General features: G+C 40.9%; 1 protein-coding gene across 1 annotated transcript in view; it reads right to left on the bottom strand.

Annotated features, from left to right (window-relative positions):
- The window catches only part of cntfr (ciliary neurotrophic factor receptor), a 260246-nt gene extending 240617 nt beyond the window's left edge, over positions 1 to 19629 (bottom strand). Inside the window, exon 1 of the mRNA XM_030064630.1 lies at positions 19595 to 19629. The gene's annotated coding sequence lies outside the window, so the exon portion shown is untranslated. The remainder of the gene's footprint in view (positions 1 to 19594) is intronic.
- Positions 19630 to 20060: the final 431 nt, after the last annotated feature.

Genomic DNA, 20060 nt, shown 5'->3' with positions numbered 1-20060 from the left:
CTAACTGGGAGCTGATATGATAAGTTATTAAAGCATCTTTTTCAGGACAATTCATATAACATAGTCGATGGAAACTCACATTAATTCCCAATGTCTTTCATCGAATTTTCAAAATGAACTTAAAATATGCAAAATATTTTGGATGGAAACCCAGCTTAAGATGGAGATGTTTTTGCAGGACAGATAGATAGATAGATAGATAGATAGATAGATCATCTTTGATATTCTTCTTTCATCTTCTTTCTGTTCCTTCTATGCCATTCTATTTGTTTTGCTTTCCACTTTTTGCTCTCCATCTCTGACCCCTCGCATCCTCTCCACAACTCTTCTCCCCTTTATCTTGCCCTCTCTCCATTCCTCCTTTCTTATGTTTCATTCCTCTTTTCAGTGCTGCTCTCCTTTAATTCCCACCCTCCTCTTCCTCCCCTCTCCTGCCCTCCTCTCCTCTCTTCTCTGGACTCTTCAAAGCTGAGAGGCCATCGGCACAACTTCAGTAGGAGAACCTCACTGCGATCAGACGTGTCAGCACCTCCATCTCTCTCTCTCTCTCTCTCTCTCTCTCACACACACACACACACACACACACACACACACACATGCACGTGTCAGCACTTTAAACAAACATGCACATGCAGACACACTGCCAGAAACACATGCAGACACACAAACACACAAATATATCAGCATTGTCAGCACACACACACACACACACACACACACACACACACACACACACACACACACACAGGTACATATGTCATTAGAGAGCTCCACATGGCTCGTATAAAAGCCTGTCCAGCAGGAAGGGAGGGGGTGCAGAGGAAGGAGGCCAGGAGAAAAAAGAAAGGAGCAGGGACAGAGTGAGGGAGGGAGGGAGTGAAAAAGGGAAACTGCTGGAGGAATGAAGGAAAGGAGGCAAAGTAGTAAAGGGGACAAGGAAGGATGGAGGGAGGAAAGTAAAGGAGGGAGGTGCCCGAGGGGGAGAAATGTGAGGAGGGCCAGTCACCAGAGGGCTTCTTCAGACATCACTCAAACTGGCTGCTCTGTCGTGTATTTGTGTGTGTGTGTGTGTGTGTGTGTGTGTGTGTGTGTGTGTGTGTGTGTGTGTGTGTGTCCCTGCTAAATCACTTCCTGCTGTTCAGCTCCACGCCTGCTTTGACTGGCACAGCTCCAACACCTTTAACATACAAACTACCTTTCGTTGCCTTCTTTTTCCCGACCTTCCTTCCTTCTTTCCTTCCTTCCTTCCTTCCTTCCCTGCTTTTTCTCTTTTCCTTAATTCAGTCCTTCATTCCACTTTACTTTTTCTGCATTTCCCACCTCTCCTTCCACTGTCCCATGTTTTAGTCATACCCTTACATGCTTTTTAGACCTCCGTCATTCTTTCCTACTTTCCCTCTTTCTTTCCTTATTCCTTTATTGTCCTTTTTCTCGTTTTTTCCTTCCTTCCCTCTGTCTGTTATACCTTTTATCCTTTTCCTCTTTAGCTGTATTTTTCCTCCCAACATCCTCTTCCACAGTCCTTTAGTTTCCTGTTTTCAACTGTTTCCGTACTGAAGTGAACAGTCAGGTGAATGGTAGTGAGTGAGAAGAACAGAGCGGTTTACGAAAAGGCAGAGGAAGAGGGAAGAGAGGGATGTTGTGATTGAACTGGCGATGGAGAAGACCGAGAGAGAGAGGAAAGATGGATGAATTTTGGCAGATGGAAAGAGAGAGAGATGGAGCAGCAGAAACATAGAAAGGAGAGTGGGACAGAGCTGACATAGCAGCTGCGAGCAGGGAGAGAGAGAGGAGGAATAACAGAAATAGCCTGCAGAGAGAAAGCGAGGATACAGAGGAGGGGGGTGGGGGGGGGGGGGGACTGGGACACGAGGAGATATAGACAGAGAGAAGTGCAGATAAGAGAGCTGAGAAAGAGAGGTGCAGAGATACAGAAAGAGAGGCAGAAATTAGGGGATCGCAGGAAGAGAGAGAACAGAAGAGGAAAGAAGTCTATATCGTGGATCAATGGAAGGCCTGTCCTCCGCTGATGTGTCTGCATTTCCTCTGCCCCACACAATAAGGCCCTCTCACTACACCATGAACTCTGTGTGTGTGTGTGTGTGTGTGTGTGTGTGTGTGTGTGTGTGAGAGAGAGAGAGAGAGAGAGAGAGAGAGAGAGAGAGAGAGAAAGAATATCATTCAGAAGAATATGAACCCTTTGCACTATTGTCCTTTCTTAAAGATTTTTTTAATTCATTTTTTGGGCATGCTTTATTTGATAGTGACAGAAGGGAGAGAGACAGGAGAGGTAGGAGAGACAGACAGGATGACATGCAGCAAAAGGCCCGGACTGGATTTGAACCCAGGACTTGGCCTTGATAAATGGCACACGCTCTACCAAGTGAGCCGCTGGGACGCTCCTGGTTGGTCTTCTGATGCAATTCAATCCCAGCTCCACATGGAAGTCAATCCCCAAGCAATTTTACTTTTGTCTGCTGGTTTTATTATCAACAGATAGAGCTAAGACGACACCACATCCTTTTTGCCACTGCGGTGAGAACAGCAGAAGGTGGTCAGGAAGACTCAGCAAGCACTGTAGAGTGTTAGATTAGATAGCAAAACTAACATATGACCATGTTTGTGTCTGTGCTGGTTGAGAGTGTACCAATGCACCAGTGGTACAACACTATTAAGGGAATAAATGCTGGAAAATTACAAAACAATATCACAAGCTTCCAAATTTATTTTTTTATCCTGCAGAGTCAGAGCATCCTTCCATCCCAGCAACCAAAATGCCAAAGATATGTGATAAACATTTTCACTTCCTGACTGTTGAGAATTGTTGACCTGACAGAGAGAAGGCCAAACCACATATACCAGGTAAAACTAACCATGTAGAGCTGTCAACCTGCTGCAAAATTAGAGTGCAGTTGAGCTTAACAGCATGACAAAAAAACTAAACCTGTCCAACGTCTCTCGGTCACCTGAGGGAAAATCAGACAACACTTGTCCCTCACCACTTTAAGTGCCCAAATCACGGACTTAGCCACACACAAAAAAGTGGTAAACTTCAGTACTTTTGTACACTTTCATCTGGTGGTGTGTGGACAACAAGATTGCTGTGTCAATAAATTTGACAGCTGACTAATTTGCACTTTCCTTAGAGAAAATGTTCACTTTCATTGAGTGGGGACGTACCTCTCTCTTATACTAGCTTCCAAGCTCTTAAAATGATCTGATAAGTCACTCTTGATGCAAAAACATCTTGCTGCAAAAAAACAACAACAAAAAACTATAATATTATAACCACGGAGCCTATGCTATTACCCAGTTGTAAGCACTTAGGTGACCAAAGCGTATACATAAACAAATACGAGTAAAATAATCTGAAGGCTTTCAAACAAACATGATATATCTGTATTTTTAGAAACAAAAACAAAACATTAGACCTTACATAATGTGATTTTGTGGGCAAAGGCCCAGAAATGACAGTATAATACATACGTGTTATCACTGAACCCTCAGTAATTTTATAATACTGAGTTTCACTTTCCTGCCTCCAACTGATCTGTCACATTGCATCACACATTAAGATATCCACACAAACAGAGGTTATCTCACTTTTGAATGAATCACATAAATTGAAATTTTCCTGCTCCACTAGTGTTTAAGTTCAGTCAGTTTATTGGGAGACAAGTGATTTGCCCAGAGAGAGAGGGTTACTAGCTGGTTGCAAGGGCCAAGTAACACAGGGCCAAAGCGGTACTTTAGACCTATAAAAGGGTATCACTTCACAAAAGTGTGTGTGCATGCGTTTGTGTGTGTGTGTATGATACAGCGAGTGTGTATGTGTGTCCTCCAGAAGCCGTGATGCATTAGTGTAACCTGATCCCACTGTTCTCTTACGAGTCCTAACCTTGAGAGAGACAGACAGAGGAGGCAGGAGGCAAGTTGCAATGCCATATTCTGATATGGATGAGCTGGTTGGTGTTCATCACTGAAAATTTCTAAAATTAGACGACCTAGCATGGAAAAATGTTAATGTTTTCACCAGTCAAGGACTTAGTTTACCTACTGTCCTTGTATTTAGCACCATAGTTTGTTTTAGTTATGCGACAGCAGTCAGTTTTGTAAGTTATTTTGTGCATCTGTTCATTCATGCAATATTAAAGGAACAGATCCTGCAAAATACAAAAATATATATGCATTTTCCCAGTTATGCCTACTACAATCTTTTCATCCTGATAGTTTTTGTTTCATTGTAAGCAAATATGATCACATCTACTGACATAACCAGAAGTTATGGATAGGGTGAGGGGGATGGGGGTTGCAGGGTTTTTTTTTTTTTTTTTGATTTTGTGTGAACGCTTCCTTTATTGCTAATATTTCCTGTTTGTTTGCCAACTTAAAGGATCCAAATTACTGCTCTACTGTTAGGCGCAGAAAACGTCTCACACAAAAGATATCATCAACTAATTTGTCGGAAATTCCCAAGTTGACTTTTCAAGATATGGGATTGCTTTAGATCACTCATTGCTATAACCAGAGTCACTTTTACAACTCAAACACTGTGAAGAAACACAGTATTTTTTTTTTTTCAATCAACATTATCATTACAATAAGGTGTAATGGGATTTTTTTTTTTTTTTTTTTTTTTTACTATTAATTATGGCTTTAGGCTCCTGCACACCACATACTGTTTGAAGTTCAAAAACCACTGATAAGTGGCTCAGAAAATTTCACTACTTTCCCTCAGCATTAAGAAATTACTCATCTGTAGCATTCACCACCTGATCAGTCAGTAATATATCAATACTTTAAATAGTTACAAGTCGGCAAAGAACGATGGGGAAAGATACTCATCATTACACCCGATCGCTGCACTCTGAAAAACCGTGTTATGTCTCAAAGTCAATTTTTTCATTAAGAAACCTGAGTCATTATTGGTCCAAGTATAACGAGCCTCACAATCGAAATTCTCCATCTCTAATACATTTAATAATAATGGACTATTATTCTCTATCTTATTCCCTAACATTTAATAATACTATTCCCAGAGCCCATTAAAAAACTTAATCATCAGGGGCTGAAATACACTGTAGAGAGATAATTATAGTTGATGATATTCACAGATAATTCAGCTCTTTTCTTCCCCCCTCTCTTCCCTTCTCACTGTTTTTTTCTCTTCTTCATAACTTCATTCATACCATATTTCATTGCTCTTTCTTTCTCTTTCTTCCTTTCTTTCTTTCTGCACTTTTAAAAATCTAGACCCCAATGGCCTTATGACTCGCCGCTATCGGTCTTTGTTACTGATTTTAAAGCACTCGGATGCCAGAGAATGAAATAGAATCAGAAGGAGAAAAGAAGATAAAAAGAGGTGAAACGGGAATAATAAAAAAAAAGACAAAAGGTATAAAAATAGGCATGTGGGAGGCAGAACAATAAATCATTTACAGACATGTGCAGAGTAAGGTCATCAGGGTTTAAATATTCATTATGCGTGTCAAGTCGAAGCTTTTAGATCTTGCGGGATACAGTTTCCCTCTTTCTTCAATGATGTTTATGTTCCCTAAATTATGCATTAAATACAAATGTTATAAATACACACAGTTTTATTGTTGCTTCTTTACAGGGGAATTCGTGTGTGGCATCCACACTGCCAATGATAGAGGATGAAATCCCACTGAAAAAAATGTATGGATTCACAGTGTTGCAAGGCACTTTGGTAGGAAGCATCCACCAGGCAGCATTTGTGCTTTTGTTATATCTGACAGAGAACACTGAGTAATGATATGAAAACGTTACATAACTGCAACCTGTTCAGGCAACTAAAACTCTGGTTTAGGTTATGGCTAGGCTCAGCTTAAAAACTTGTCAACACATCACTGACCGGAGTTTTAAGCTCAGTATAGAACTGCAATACAAGTACTGTGGACAGCTTTGGCACACGGTTACTTCTCTAAATTGTCACATTATTATCAAAATTGACCAGTGCCTGTGTGCTGCCAGTGAATGATGCTAAAGCCCAACTCTTCCACTTGATCTCTGCAGTCGACTCTGGTTCTGGAGCCCATGTGAGTACAGCTGTGTGCTGTCCCTGTGTCTGGTTTTTGGTTGCTTGTACTGCCTGATTACTGCAGCTGACTCTGATCCTGGAGTTCCTGCGCCCATTCCATCCACCAACTATGGTAGATGTTTCAAAATAATTACAAACCTATTTCTAATGTTGTGTTTATAGCAAAAAATACTGAGAAAGATTCTTTTAATTAGCTCAGTGACTTAAATAAAAATGGCTACTTTGATAGCTATCAATCTGGCTTCCGAACTCATCACAGCACTGAAGCAGTTCTCACTGAGGTCCTGAATGTCATTCTTCTACATACAGATTCAGGGAAAACATCAGTTCTTGTACTACTGCATCTCACTTTGGGTTTTTACACAGTTGGTGGCATGCTCATAAGAGCACAAAGTGTTTTGTAACAATCAACAAATGTGTGACAGTGACCTGTGGAGTTCCCCAAGTGTCAATACTTGGTCCTCTCTTGTTCAACCTGTAGCTCCCCCTCTTCCAAATTATAAACTAAAGGCTGCTTACCATAACTGAGCAGATGATACACAGATCTACCAATCACTTTCCTAAGATGACTATGACCCAATAATTTCACTGTGTCAGTGCTTGCACGTAAACACCTGGATGCAGCATAAAATTTGTCCAACTGAACAATAATAAAACTGAAAGAAAAAAAGGAAAACTTAGTTATTGCTCTTCTTGAGAGAAGGCAGCAAATGACTAAAATCTTGGTATTTTAAGTGATTCTGATCTTAATTTTTGATTCTATATAAAATCAATAACCAAAGCATTATTTTATCATCTTAAAAATGTAAAAAAAAAAAAAAAAAAAAGGGACAAATTATATGTCCAAGCAAGTTTTAGAGAAGCACATTCATGTTTTTATTTCCAGCAGTTGACTATTGCAATAGTCTCCTTCTAGCCTTTCCAATACACAGACAGCTACAGCAAATCCAAACTGCTGCTGCAACAGTTTTAACTAGAACTAAGAGATCTGAGCACATCACACCAATACCTAAATCTTTAGAACAGCTTCCAGTCAGCCATAGAATTGATTTCAAAGCATTGCTTTTAGTTTATAAATCACTGAATGACCCAGGGGCAAAATACACAGCTGAGTGGCGCATTCTTTCTAAGTCACAGGCGTAGTTTCCCCACTGCCGCCTAAGCTCCACCATCTCGTTCCTGCCTTCATCCAATCACAACCTGACACGCTTGCCATTAGCCAGTCATTTGTAAGCTGTAAGTGTTCTGCTGTCCTTCAGCTGTCATTTCAGCACCGTGGCCATTTCACAATCCGCCTCCACCCCTTCACCACCTCAACCGAGAATGCCTGGCCCGACTCCAATCAAACCCCCTGATCAGAAGTTTCACATCCCAATATACAATCTGCATCCCTCATCACCGCCACCACTGTCCAGGCTCCAGGGGAATTTGCTTCTTATACGGAGGCACTTAATTTATGGGATCGTCTCCGAATGGCAATCTACTTCCAGCTGGGGTCTAAGCACCAAAGATGATTTCCTCATGTTTACTAATAAATTGAATCTCACCTCAAATTCCTCATTCTCTTTTATTCCTCTTATAAGTCTCTCCTGATTGAAATGGTTATTAGACCAGCAGAGATGAAAAGCAACCTCCGACAATTTTCCCTCTCCACACAATATTGTGTACAACATCACCTCTGTTCTTGTGGCTTGCTCATGTATCTTTCTTCCTTGAAAACCACAAGATAAGCGTTTGTTGTAAAACTTCTTAAATATTTAAAGCTACTCTATAATTAAAATTGAAAAAACTGAAATGTATCCTCTTTTCTATATTGTACAGTATGTCACATAATATCTCTTTGACTTCAGCCTGTCATCTTTCTTCTCCCATTACTAATGTGGCTGAATTTTCTGAATTCTTTGCTATTTGCCATTGTGCCCCCAACTGAAGCCCCAAAACTTTTTTTTTTTTTTTTTGCCAAACAAGCTCATTCATCACCTTGTGTTTGTGTTACATGACGATTAGTAACAGTTTTACCCGCTACAACTACAGCAACGTTTTCTGTCCTTTCTCTCGCGCCCTGCATGTGTCCTTTCTTCTGCATGCCTCTTTCATTTTCTAAGTTTTTCTATCTCCATTATTCTTTTCCTCTGTTCTTCCTCCCCCTTCTCTGTGTTCATTTATCACCAGCCCCATCTACTTTCTCTCTCCATCTCGACCTCCATCTATCTCTTCCCTATTTCTTTTCCACTGTCCATCTATCTCTTTCCCCCCTCGCTCTCTCTTCCTCACCTCCCGTCTTCCCTCTCTCCTCTTCCTCCTCGCTCTTCTCTCTCTCTCTCAACCTCCCCATTCGTTCTCTCTCCTCTCTCTCTGCTGGGTGTCCTGTTCCCTCTCTCTCTGGGAGTAGCAGACCTCCTGACGGCTTGGTATTGATCCTCACGTCTCCCTCTCTTGCTGTCTCTCCCTCCCTCGCTCACACACATGCACACAAGCGTACACACATGCATTAGGGTGACAAGATAAAAGGGCTTGTATGCCCTGAGGCAAAGCCAACTGAACATGAGACCAGGGGCTCTCTCCTTCCTGTATGATATCAGGAGGAGAAACAACACTTAACAAACCCAAGGCTGCAAACACATTCCCATATCTGCGCGTGTAAAAACCTCCAGAAATTAACATTAGCTTTATTTACAACAAGCTCAGTTTTATCTGAAAGTCAAGCTCTCAGTGAGATAACATAAATCTTGTGAATATTGCTATGGTCAAAACATTGCTTTTATTGTTGCCACGGAAAGCTGGAGGCTACAAGTGCACTTGAGTCTCTGTGAAAGAAAACTTCTGGAAAATAAAGCTATTAATAATCGTTGCCTTAGGAGGGGAATACTTGATTCTATCTCGCTTCGGGGGGGTGTCCCTTATTTTTCTGTAATAGACTGTTGAGGCTAACTTATCTTGTGGCACGCATTTGAAGGGTCGGTCTGTAATCCATACGTAAAGGAAATGGTGGCTCCATTGCCAGATCCAGTAAAATCAGAAGTCAGAACTTCCTTTCAGTATAAACAGGCACGGATTCTGTAGGCTATACTGCTCTGTGCTATGTAGACTTATTTAATCAACACTTTATTAAATGTGATCTCAGCTGTCCTAGTTGATCAGCTGCCTTCATTCCTATATTAAGCAGCATCACTTTCTAGTTAATATTAGCATTAACATTAGCATATTCCTTCAGCAGAAAGCTTGTTAATATTACAATCACCAGAAAATACTGTACTGCGATGTTGGGTTGCTGCTATGCACCTTTCATCACAGCACTGCAGTAGTCCAGTGATCAACAAACAGCCATTGGCACAACAAAGTCCTGGTATCTCATGTTTATGCTGAAACTGTCTATTTATGTCATTTGATCCTGGATGTTGGCTATGTGAAATTAATAGGAGATTAAACTATGTTAACAATTTGTTAGGTGTTATGTTTTCCAGATCCTGACTGATGACCTGCATTTAGCTTGCTTTAGCAACACTGCCAGTGTAAAAATTATGAGGGGTCCTGATGGGATATGCACTTACTTCTAATCAGCTGGAAAATGTCCTTCAATTTTTCTGTCACACTCATTGCCAAAACCTGCCCAGACAAATGTGCAAGCAATGAAATTTTGAGCATGCCATCCAGCTACGCACAGTGAAAATGGTTTAGAGAAAAATGCTGTCATTGTATTCAGATTTTGTATTTCAGTTGTAGTCAGTTGTTTTCCTCACCATGTTCTTGTCACATAGAGGGAAAAATCCTTTACTGCCATTGCTTGCGGTTAGCAGTACCCATAGGCTTCACTGACGACTGTCATGAATACTAACAAGCCCTTTTTACAGTTGCTGAAGACTGAATACATAAGCATTTGCTTGCTGCTATTAAATAAGTGCCTGGTAAAAACAAGTAACAGATAAGTTGCCTTCATATTACCCACTGTGCCTGCAGAGTCTACCTTAATGCTGCATTAGGCAAGAGTTTTATGTAAAGATGTAATTATCTTATCAGGCTAAATCACAGGTGTCAAGCTCATGTCCCCAAGGCCCTGTGTTCCTCAGATGTAGTCTCATCAAACTGAAAGCAGCTCCACATTTCCTCAATCCTGTGTACCATCAACAAAGAGGACTAATATCCATGTCCTCTGGTATATTCAAAATATGCATAATCTGACAGAATGTGCTCAGTAAATGTAACCTCAAATTATTTTATCAATTGTGTTTGACACAAGTGTGTTTAAATAAGAATCTTTGGAAGCAGCTAAAAAACACCATTAAGATGTTGTTTGCTGACATGTTTTATGAGAATAAATATTCTTCTTCTGGTTTTGTAATGGAAACATTAACCTTGTTCCCATACTCCTTGAAAAAGGACCCTGAATTATTGTGGAAAATGGAAAGGAGCTATTAACACCTGCCTACTGCCCTGTCATTGGTCTTTTGAGTTGTTCATCTGACCTGGAAACCCCAACTTGTTATCGTCCCGACAGTTTGTAAAAGTCTCTTCAATGAGGTGACTTATGAGCTCTGTGAAGGCAGAAACCAAAAAATTACTCTCCATCTGGCAAAACTGGAAATCCATGGAACAGGGTGAGTTCTTCAAGGATTCAGGGAACAGAGAGCTGTTTTCAGTTTGAAAATAAGTCCAACAAGTGAACACTGGGCCCTGGAGATATAGATGCACCCCTTGAATCACAAAGCCTGACTACTGACTTAAGGATGAAATGCAAGCTGGCTCCTAAATAGCCGTGAGCAAGCACTCCGGCCAGACAAAAATTGACTCAATTTCTTTTGTATAAAGCATTATACACCAGCCAGGCTGGTAAATAGGAATGCATTGCGCATAGTTTACTGATCTCACTTTGCTGCATTTCTGGATGTTAAAGTAAAATTTCTCATACATTTACCCCACACTGCCATTTATAGTCACCCATATACAAATATGCCTTACGCAGCTTTCAAAAAAAAAAAAAAAAAAAAAAAATACAGTAGTACACAGACTATTGCCAGTCTTTTTTAGCAGATTACATATGCAAAAAAGAAATAAACACTTTTATCCAAAGCAGATTACAGAAAAGTAAGTGCATACATTTCCAGTGGGAACTTACCACTGGCAGTGTTAGTGCCATGCTCTATTCATTGGGCTCCAAGGCTAACAAGAGGTTGTCAGGAATCAATACCTGGCATGAAAAACGATGTGACTCTCAGCTGCTGTAGCCACATCAATCACACTATTACCATTATCTCATCTCCCGACACCAACTTCTTCCTTCTCTCCCTCTCCTGCCCCACACCACCCTGCCTAGTCGTATGACACTGGTTTCCCTCTCTCTCCCTTTCTCTCTTCCTCTCTCTCTCTCTCTCTCTCTCATTCTCTGCCCCTCCCTCTCTCTGCCAGCTCAGCGGATGCCCCTTGTCACAGCTCCTATTTCAGCCTTCTGAAGTTTCCTAATTGATCGCAATTAGAGCCGCTACAGAGAGAAGGGGTGGGGGAGTGGGGGCTGACAAAAGGGGATGAGAAGAGAAAGTCGGTGTGTGTGTGTGTGTGTGTGTGTGAGTGAGTGAGGAAGAGAGATTAAAATCAATGAGCGTGCTTTGAGAGTGGCCATATTAGCAACTGGACTACACTGGCCACAGACTGCTAGGGTAATAACCCCCGAGACAGGGGCAGAGTGAGAACGAGGCAGACAGTGAGAGACACAGAGAGACGGCGAGACACAAGAGTGTGGAAAGAAGACAGAGAGGTGACCGAGGGGAGAGACAGAGATTGGAAGTGGGGGAAAAAAGGGGGAAAAAATGAGGACCTGCTTGCACTGTCATGCCCTGAACAATCATCACAACCATAAAAAGTATAGAGAGAGAGGAAAAGAGGGTCATTAGGTAAAACACTTTATGAAGGGAAAAAAGGAAAAAAAGAATTAGAGATAAATTGAAAAGGGTGAAAGGACATGGGAACAGACAAAGATGGGGATAATGTAGGATAAAATCTAGAGAGATGGAGAGAGATTTTTTTTGAGAAATGTAAAAGCTAAGAGTGGTGTGGAGAGAGAGAGAGAGAGAGAGAGAGAGAGAGAGAGAGAGAGAGAGAGAGAGAGGAGGGGATTTGTAATAGAGAGATAGAGGCAGAATGACAAAGAGGAAAAATAACAATAGTGCCGAAGCCTCTTCCATCCTTCTTGCAAACGTCCCTGATCCCCTTTTTCTCTCATTTAAATTCCTCTCTATTGTCATTACAATCCAAGCCTAACCCCCCACTGCCTGGCAAACACACACACACACACGTGTTGACCTCCAGCAGCAAGCTGGGCCATCCCAGGGAGCCGGACTCACACATCCTTGTTAATCCCCATCAGTGGACACACACATGCACACATGCATACACACACACTGTGTTTGTTGGAAAGATAGGCTCAAGTTTCCACAGACTGCAGATGTCAGTGTGACCCCGGCCATGCTAACATGGGTGTGGAATAGCAAGCAGCTTGTCACCAAGCATCTTGTGTCTTGTCAACAACACTTGGCAAGACGGGCTAGCCCAGCACTTGCCTGTGTCTTGTCAACAAGTTTAGTCAATAGCTGGCTTTAAAGGATGGCTCCTTTATTTTTCAACCTGGGCCCTATTTTGAACCTTCTGGGGTCCAAAGGACTGATGGGGGCAACAGTTTTTGGAACTGGTCCAGTATTGAGCAGCCGGCAGCCGTGAAACACGCTGCAATGGAATAAAATTGGGAATTTACCCATGTCAAATTAGGTTATTAAAAATGTATGTTTCAGCCACTGACAGGTTCAGATTGTTGTCATAACTGTCTGACTAGAGTATGGAAAGGATCCTTACAGAGATCAACGTGTGTGCCACCTTAACAGAAGTCTCGCTCAAGGAGAAATCTGAAAAGTGAGTTGTTGCAGGAAGACAGCAGTGTAACATGAGAAAACAATGGTCCATGTTTGCACCTTTCTGAATAGTGTCAACAAAATGACACACCACGCATGGCGCAGCAGACTACCTTTGTTGGATAGGGACAGACTGAAGTTGTGACCAGTTGTGCTACAAATGGATCCAAGCTCCCCTGTCCGTACGCTGCACCTTGCAGAGCATCGGGTCTGCAGGATTACAACTGCCAGCCAAAGAGGAGAAGAAATCCTACACCAAAGCACTTTTACCTGAAGAAAAAGAGCGGCGAGACCTGCTGCCAACAGAGTGGAAGTAATATTATTAGATGTCAAGAAAAATGTCTAGTTCTGTCGGGATCCTTTCCATAATGTTGGCAGACACTTGTAATGACAATCTGAACCTGTCAGTGGCAAAAACAAGCACTTTTATTGGATGTAATTTGATGTGCGTAAATGTCTGTGTGTACATTGCAGCCCATTTTGCAGCTGCTGGCTGACGTGCTCTTGCTCAATACTGGATCAATTTAAAAAAAAAAAAAAAAAAAAAAAGTTCCTATCCTATCCAAAAGGCAAAAAGCAAAAAAAAAAAAAAAAAAGGGCCAAGGTTGAAAAATACCAGAATTATCCTTTAATGCAACTCCTTGCCCTTCCATTCCCCTGGATAATGACACTATAGGCTGGAAAGTATTGGCTTGTCAACAGCGGTATCCCACAAAGTCGACATACTGCTCTCACTGGCATTAGTCCTGCCAATATGGCTTGCACAGGGAGGTGTCTAACACCAGCAATAGAGTCTTGGTGAGAAAATAATGTCTTGTCAGCATGATCAAGACACGGCTGGGTTAATACTATTCCTTGGCTTATCACTTCCTTGTCAACAATGGTAGGTCACAGAGACGGTGACCGGCGCTGATCTTAATATTGCCTTGTCAACATGCATGCATCTAGACTGTCATCAAAGCCTGACATCGTGTGTGAGGGAAGGAGGGAGAGACAAATAGAGAAACAGCATGAAATAATGTCTTGTCAGAGTGGGGGCACAACAGCACTGGCTTGGTAATATTCCTTGGCTTATCACTCCCTTGTCAACGATGCTAGGTCACAGAGATGATGACCAGCGCTATTCTTAATGTTGCCTTGTCAATGTGCGTACATCTGCACTCATAACAGGCTGACATCATGCGCCGCCTTTGTATCTCATCTTTGCTGCAAAATGATTTATCGGTGACTCGGGCTTAGAGATTTTGATTATAAAAGGATCTTGAGGCTGGCTCAGTGTGGCACTGTCTGCACTTTTGAAAAGGTCTGGCTTCAGATCCTGATGGTCCTCCATTGGACTATGGCCATGAGCATACAATACCACTTTTAAACTGACCTAAAATCCCACACTACCACCAGGAAGATGCATTGTCGCTATGTCCACACTTAACCAGGTAAATCTGAATATGTTATCTTTATTTCCTGTGTTTTGACACTAATCCAGTATTTTCCACCTGCAAAAATGGGGCTTAAGAAAACGCTCTATCAAACACTAATGTAGCATTGTTACGTGATCTAGTCTGTAGTATATTTTCAAATATGCCTAAGCTATGTGTGAACACCTGCATGTAATGTTAGGAGATTTTAAGTGGTTGGGGTGTTTCACTGTGGATAGTTGAACGATTATTAATCCTTAAAGTCAAATTATCCCTTAACATAGATGGTGACAAGCTTGCCAGTTGGATGAGAAAATATTGTTTCACCACACCTCAACTTGTTTCAGGCAGTTTCTGATAGTAAAACACTGACACAATATGAGATTAAATTGATCATAAAATTTTACATTGCAGTCTTTGTTCCTCTTAATCGCTTTTTTCTCGCTCAAACATGGGTAAAAAGACATCTGAAAAAGAATGGGGAGCCTGACATGGTTTAAATTAAATAAATAAAGTTGGAAACAAAAAAAAAGCCTAGGCAAGGTCTCCTTGTGTGCTATGATAACTAATGAATTCTATTACGAGAGGCTGTCGGCAATAAAAAAGATATTAGAGATTCTACAAAGGGAAAAACACATCCTGATTGTTGACATAATGAGTGAACTTGGAAGAGCTCTCAAGTAATTCTGAATCCATTAGAGCAGAACAGCTCTTGGGCAACAGACACACACACACACACACACACACCCACACGCCCACATACATACAGAAATAGAGGAAGAAACAGAGGGCCAGATCGACTGACCCCAAACATGAGGGGAAAAAAAAAACAAAAAAAAAAAACATGCTATTCTTGTTAAAACTAAAAGTGCATTTCAAATCAATTTTTGATTGAAAAGTATGTGTGTGTGCGTAAGAGTGAGGAAGCGTGAGAGAGAGAGAGAGAGAGAGAGAGAGAGAGAGAGAGAGAGAGAGAGACTGCCTGTGTGGGTGAGGTGATTCTGGCGACAGGGCGTCCCAGAGGGATCAAAACACACTATCTCACATTACTGCCATGCCCACACACACACACACACACACACACACACACACACACACACACAGAGTGGAGATATGCATGCATCTGCAAGTGCATGTGACATGGTACTGTCTACAAAGCATCTTGCCGACTTGCACGCCAGTGAGAGTATTTGTTACCGTGGACACAGACGGAGAGAGAGAAGGGGCAGTGGGTTTAACACTACATTGAATGCAGCACGGTCAGTTATATGACATAAAAAAATAAATACAAAGGAAGTGAGGGAGAAATATTAGAATAGCAATATTTTTACGATTACCATTACAATTGATGCTTTGGCAAGAAGGAAATACTTGTCACGCCAATAAAGCAAATTTGAATTTGAATTCGACGGAGAGAGAGAGAGAGAGAGAGAGAGAGAGAGAGAGAGAGAGAGAGAGAGAGAGAGGGAGACTGAGGCCCAGATTTAATAATACCATTAGTGGATCCTACAATATTTTCAGGGTTCGAGCCTTTTTATTTGTGCAAGGCAATTTTCATGACCAATTGGAGTTTAAGTCATTGGTTCTGCACACACTAAATGTTTTTTGCATATTTTAAAGGCTTCTGTAAATTCAGGCCTGAGTTTGCTAATGAAACTCAGGATGGTTAAATATGATGGATGTTTCCCAGGTATTGGCTGGCTCTAGAGGAAAGGTGGGGTTGTCACTGTGTGTTTGTGTGTGTGTGTGTGTGTGTGTGTGTCCACTAAACCACTTCCTGACACTTTATGTTTGTACACATGAATCACTAAAATATCTACAAAATATGGCCATGCAAGTCATTCAGTCTTAAAATCGTACATTCACCCAAACAAGCAAAAAGTAAAACACTGACTAACACTGACTCATGGAGAGATAATCCCACTTGTTCCTAAATTTACTGGAGCGTCAGTGTCAGTGTCTTGAAACGAGACAGAAAAAGAAAAAGACAGACCATTAGCATCAAGATAACAATGGTTCTACTCTGACTTTCTATGGAGAACTTTTGAAACAAATTGATTGACACTTGAACTGACTGGATATTCTCTATTTTCTATATGTTCAGTGGTAACCTTGAGGTAATGAATTTTTTCCTAAACTGATTAGAGATATTCAAGATCTCAATAATGCAACATTGACCAGGTTACCACAATAAACAGAAGACAGTACATCACATAGCCCCTGCGTAGCATCCACGTCCCATGCAATACATCCAAGATGTGGGAATAATCACAAGTGTTGCACTGTAAAACAAATCTCCATCTTAATAAGTCACTTAAGTGTCATATTCAAAGCAGTTTCACTTGTTTTGGGAATTTTTCTGGGAGGAAGTCTAAAATCAAGTTGGAAAAACAAGATTTTAATATGAGACTATATTACTCGTTACATGGAGATTTTTTTTTGCCACACATGTAATATTAGTCTGAATTCAACATGCTGTAACTGTTGTTGATTAAAGTTCTTATTTGTCCAATGTCACTAGTTTTCTAACCTGTAACAGATAGGCTTTCCACTCTGCTGAGTCTGTGCCAGTCATCCTGCAATCTGCTTCTCTTTCCATTTCATTTTATGCATCTTATGTCTCTGAATTGCATCTCTTTGTTTATTGTAATTATCTAACCTGACATATGCCTTGCTGCAAGCCAGATTTCCTATGTGCAGAGCCTTGAACCTAAACTTAATTACACTTACTGCAAAAACAAAGTCACACAGTAATTAGATTGCATTACACCTGGTTGGCAACAGTAGCCTAAAGCTTATGCTGGCTTGTGTCCTCGGTTCAAGTCCTTAGACCAGCATGCAGAAAATATTATGGGTGGGGAAAATAACTGTAAACACCTCTTCCTCGTCAGCTACTGTCACGCTGCCCTTGAGCAATGCCCCTAAGCCCCGATTTATTTAGTGCAGCTGCTTAGCAAGCACTATACCAATTTTGTATGCAAATCTTTTGAAAAAAAAAAAAAAAAAAAGTTAAAGTTAGGCTGCAGACTTTTCTTTTTAAATAAGTGGTATTCCACCTTACAGTCACAATTAAGAAGTTAGCTAATTTTCCATCCCAGAATATTCCCTTATTTAACAGTAAATGACAAAAAAATTTACTAAATACAGTTTTTTTTTTTTACATGAAAATCTCATTACTTCTACTTCCCGAAAAGTGTATTCTCAATGATTACAACATGCTGAACCTCGATGTGTGAACAAAAATGTCAACTGATGAAAAAAAAAAAAAAAAAAAAAAAAAAATCCTATTTCTGAACAGACATACTCCTTGCATAAAAAAGCCGACCTAATGATCATTACTGACCATTGGCTCATTCTTTTGAAAGATGCCTTTCTGTGTTAAGTCCCATTCCATAACAACCTATTATAACAGGGTGAAGAAAAAAAAATCATTAAATTTATATAGCAAGAAGCTGTCGAAATGCCATTTCATTGTGACTTTAACTGCACTCCTCGCTCTGTGAAAGGTGTGTACACAAACTATCAGTGTTCAAAGCATTGCAGCGGGCAGTGGACTTCCCCTGGATGTAACCTTAGAGTGCTGAGCTGTCAATATGAACGCATGGCACTGGCCTGCGTGGAATCTGGCTATCTGTCTACGTGTGTGTCCTCCCGTCTGCATGTTTCCTGTGAAAGTATGCATGTGTGTGTGTCTACGTATGTCTGTGCGTCGTTGTGTACGTCTGTGTGTCCACATTTCTGCGTTTCTGTATCCGACTGTCAACATGTGTGTGTCGCTGGCATTTCTGGACAGAGGAACCCTATCCCCCTTCTTGGAGTCCTTTCAACGCCTGCTACCACACACACACACACACACACACACACATGCACACACACTCACACAAATGCTACATGTCCAACTGCTGACACATGCACGTCACCACAACAACCGGATACACCCAACAAGCTACTGACAGAGAAGCACAGACCACCAAACTGGAAGTTTCTGCTTTTTTATGAGCCCAAACCAGAATAAAAAGGCCTTGACTTGACTAATAATTTACTGATGACATATTGATAATAGAAATTCTCAAGGAGTGATTCAAAGGCTGTATTGGAACAAAGCCTTCATTCACATTCACAGTCAAATCATGATTCAGTTACACATAGAGCCTAAACAGGTTCACAAAATCTTTTTATATGCAATGTTCCTGTCATGCTATCGACTCAAGTCGTTGTCTTGAAATTCACAAGGAGGAAATTTTATGTGATGCATAACAAATGTGCAAGATGCTGCAGATTCATTGCGACAAGGTCAAGGCAGAAAACAAGGGTGTTATTTACAGGGAAGGTCATAGGGTCACCAAAAGTGCCAGGTTTCATTAGAGACAGTTTAGGAGAGAGACGGCTCATAGTAGAGCCATTTCCTGTATCTGTATGAGGTGGGTGCCCCGCCAGTTTAGGAGACTAGCCGCTGTATCACATCCACCGATTCACGCGACATTCACAACACCAAACTCCAAACAAGGTGGAGGGATCAGGGGAGAGACAATCTCACCCACTTAAGAGACTGGAAGTGTGTAACATTTCATACCACTGGTGTAGCTTGGACTGAAGTATCTTGTGTCTTTGGTTTCGTCCTCTAGGCAACATGAATGCTGTCACCAAATTTCATAGCAATGCACAAACTTTCTAAGATGTTGGTGGCACTAGAAAGAAGGCCATAGGGTCACCCATATAGACATATCCTCTAGGAAATATAAGTATTTTCACCAAATTTCATGGTGATCCACCAAATAGATTTGCAGATATTCCACTGCAATATTGACAATTCGGCCTGTTGGTGGAGCTAACAGGAAGATCATAGCTTCACCAAAATGGGCAGATTTCCTGTTCTAGGCAACATGAATGTTATCACCAAAATTCATGGCAATCCACCAAGTAAATTTGGAGATATGGCCCCCTATAATCTGCCTGACTGAGCCAGTGATAGACTGACAGTGTTGTGTCAGTACGCCACTTCCCAGCAGGGTCACAATAAAACCAAGTACACTGCATTGCAAATCAAATAGGTTTCACAGATCCTTGGCTTGTGATAGCATACTTAACACAACTTAAAGCAAGTGTAAAAGCGAGAGCTCCAAACTCAAGTAGGCAAGATGAAAAAATGAAAAGCAGGAAATTTTGTTTCAAGCTGCAGCAAGGACATTCAGGCTACATCCAAAAAAAGAAAATGAACTTACCTTCGACTGGATGAGATGTGAGCACAATCCTCCTCTTCAACCTGTGAAAACAACCCATAATTAGGCCTTGCATTCATTCAAAATACACAGTGAAGGATTTTCAGAGCACCACAATCCAATTTAGGAAGATTAACAATTCATTCACCTGAAATGCTTAAAAATGAAAAATGAAAATGAAAAATGAAAAAGAAAAAAGAAAAAGAAAAAGAAATGATTCCCTCCTCAAGGTTTTATTGTACTTTACGTCTACAGGCTATCCATCCTGACATTGATACCTCTTGAATCCTTCTTGCTACTCTCTCTATTCCTCCCTTTTTTATTTACCTTTATTCAACAAGAAAGCCCAACTGAGATGAAGAGAAACCTGCCACACTGAAAAAAAATCCATCTTAAAAATCATTTAGTCTCATATTCAGTGTTAAAATCTTGTTTAATTTAATGTATCTTACAGCTAGTGCAAAAAAAT

This window comes from Myripristis murdjan, chromosome 12 (assembly GCF_902150065.1).
Source record: "Myripristis murdjan chromosome 12, fMyrMur1.1, whole genome shotgun sequence".
NCBI lineage: Eukaryota > Metazoa > Chordata > Actinopteri > Holocentriformes > Holocentridae > Myripristis > Myripristis murdjan.
This window is presented reverse-complemented; position numbering and strand designations above follow the sequence as displayed.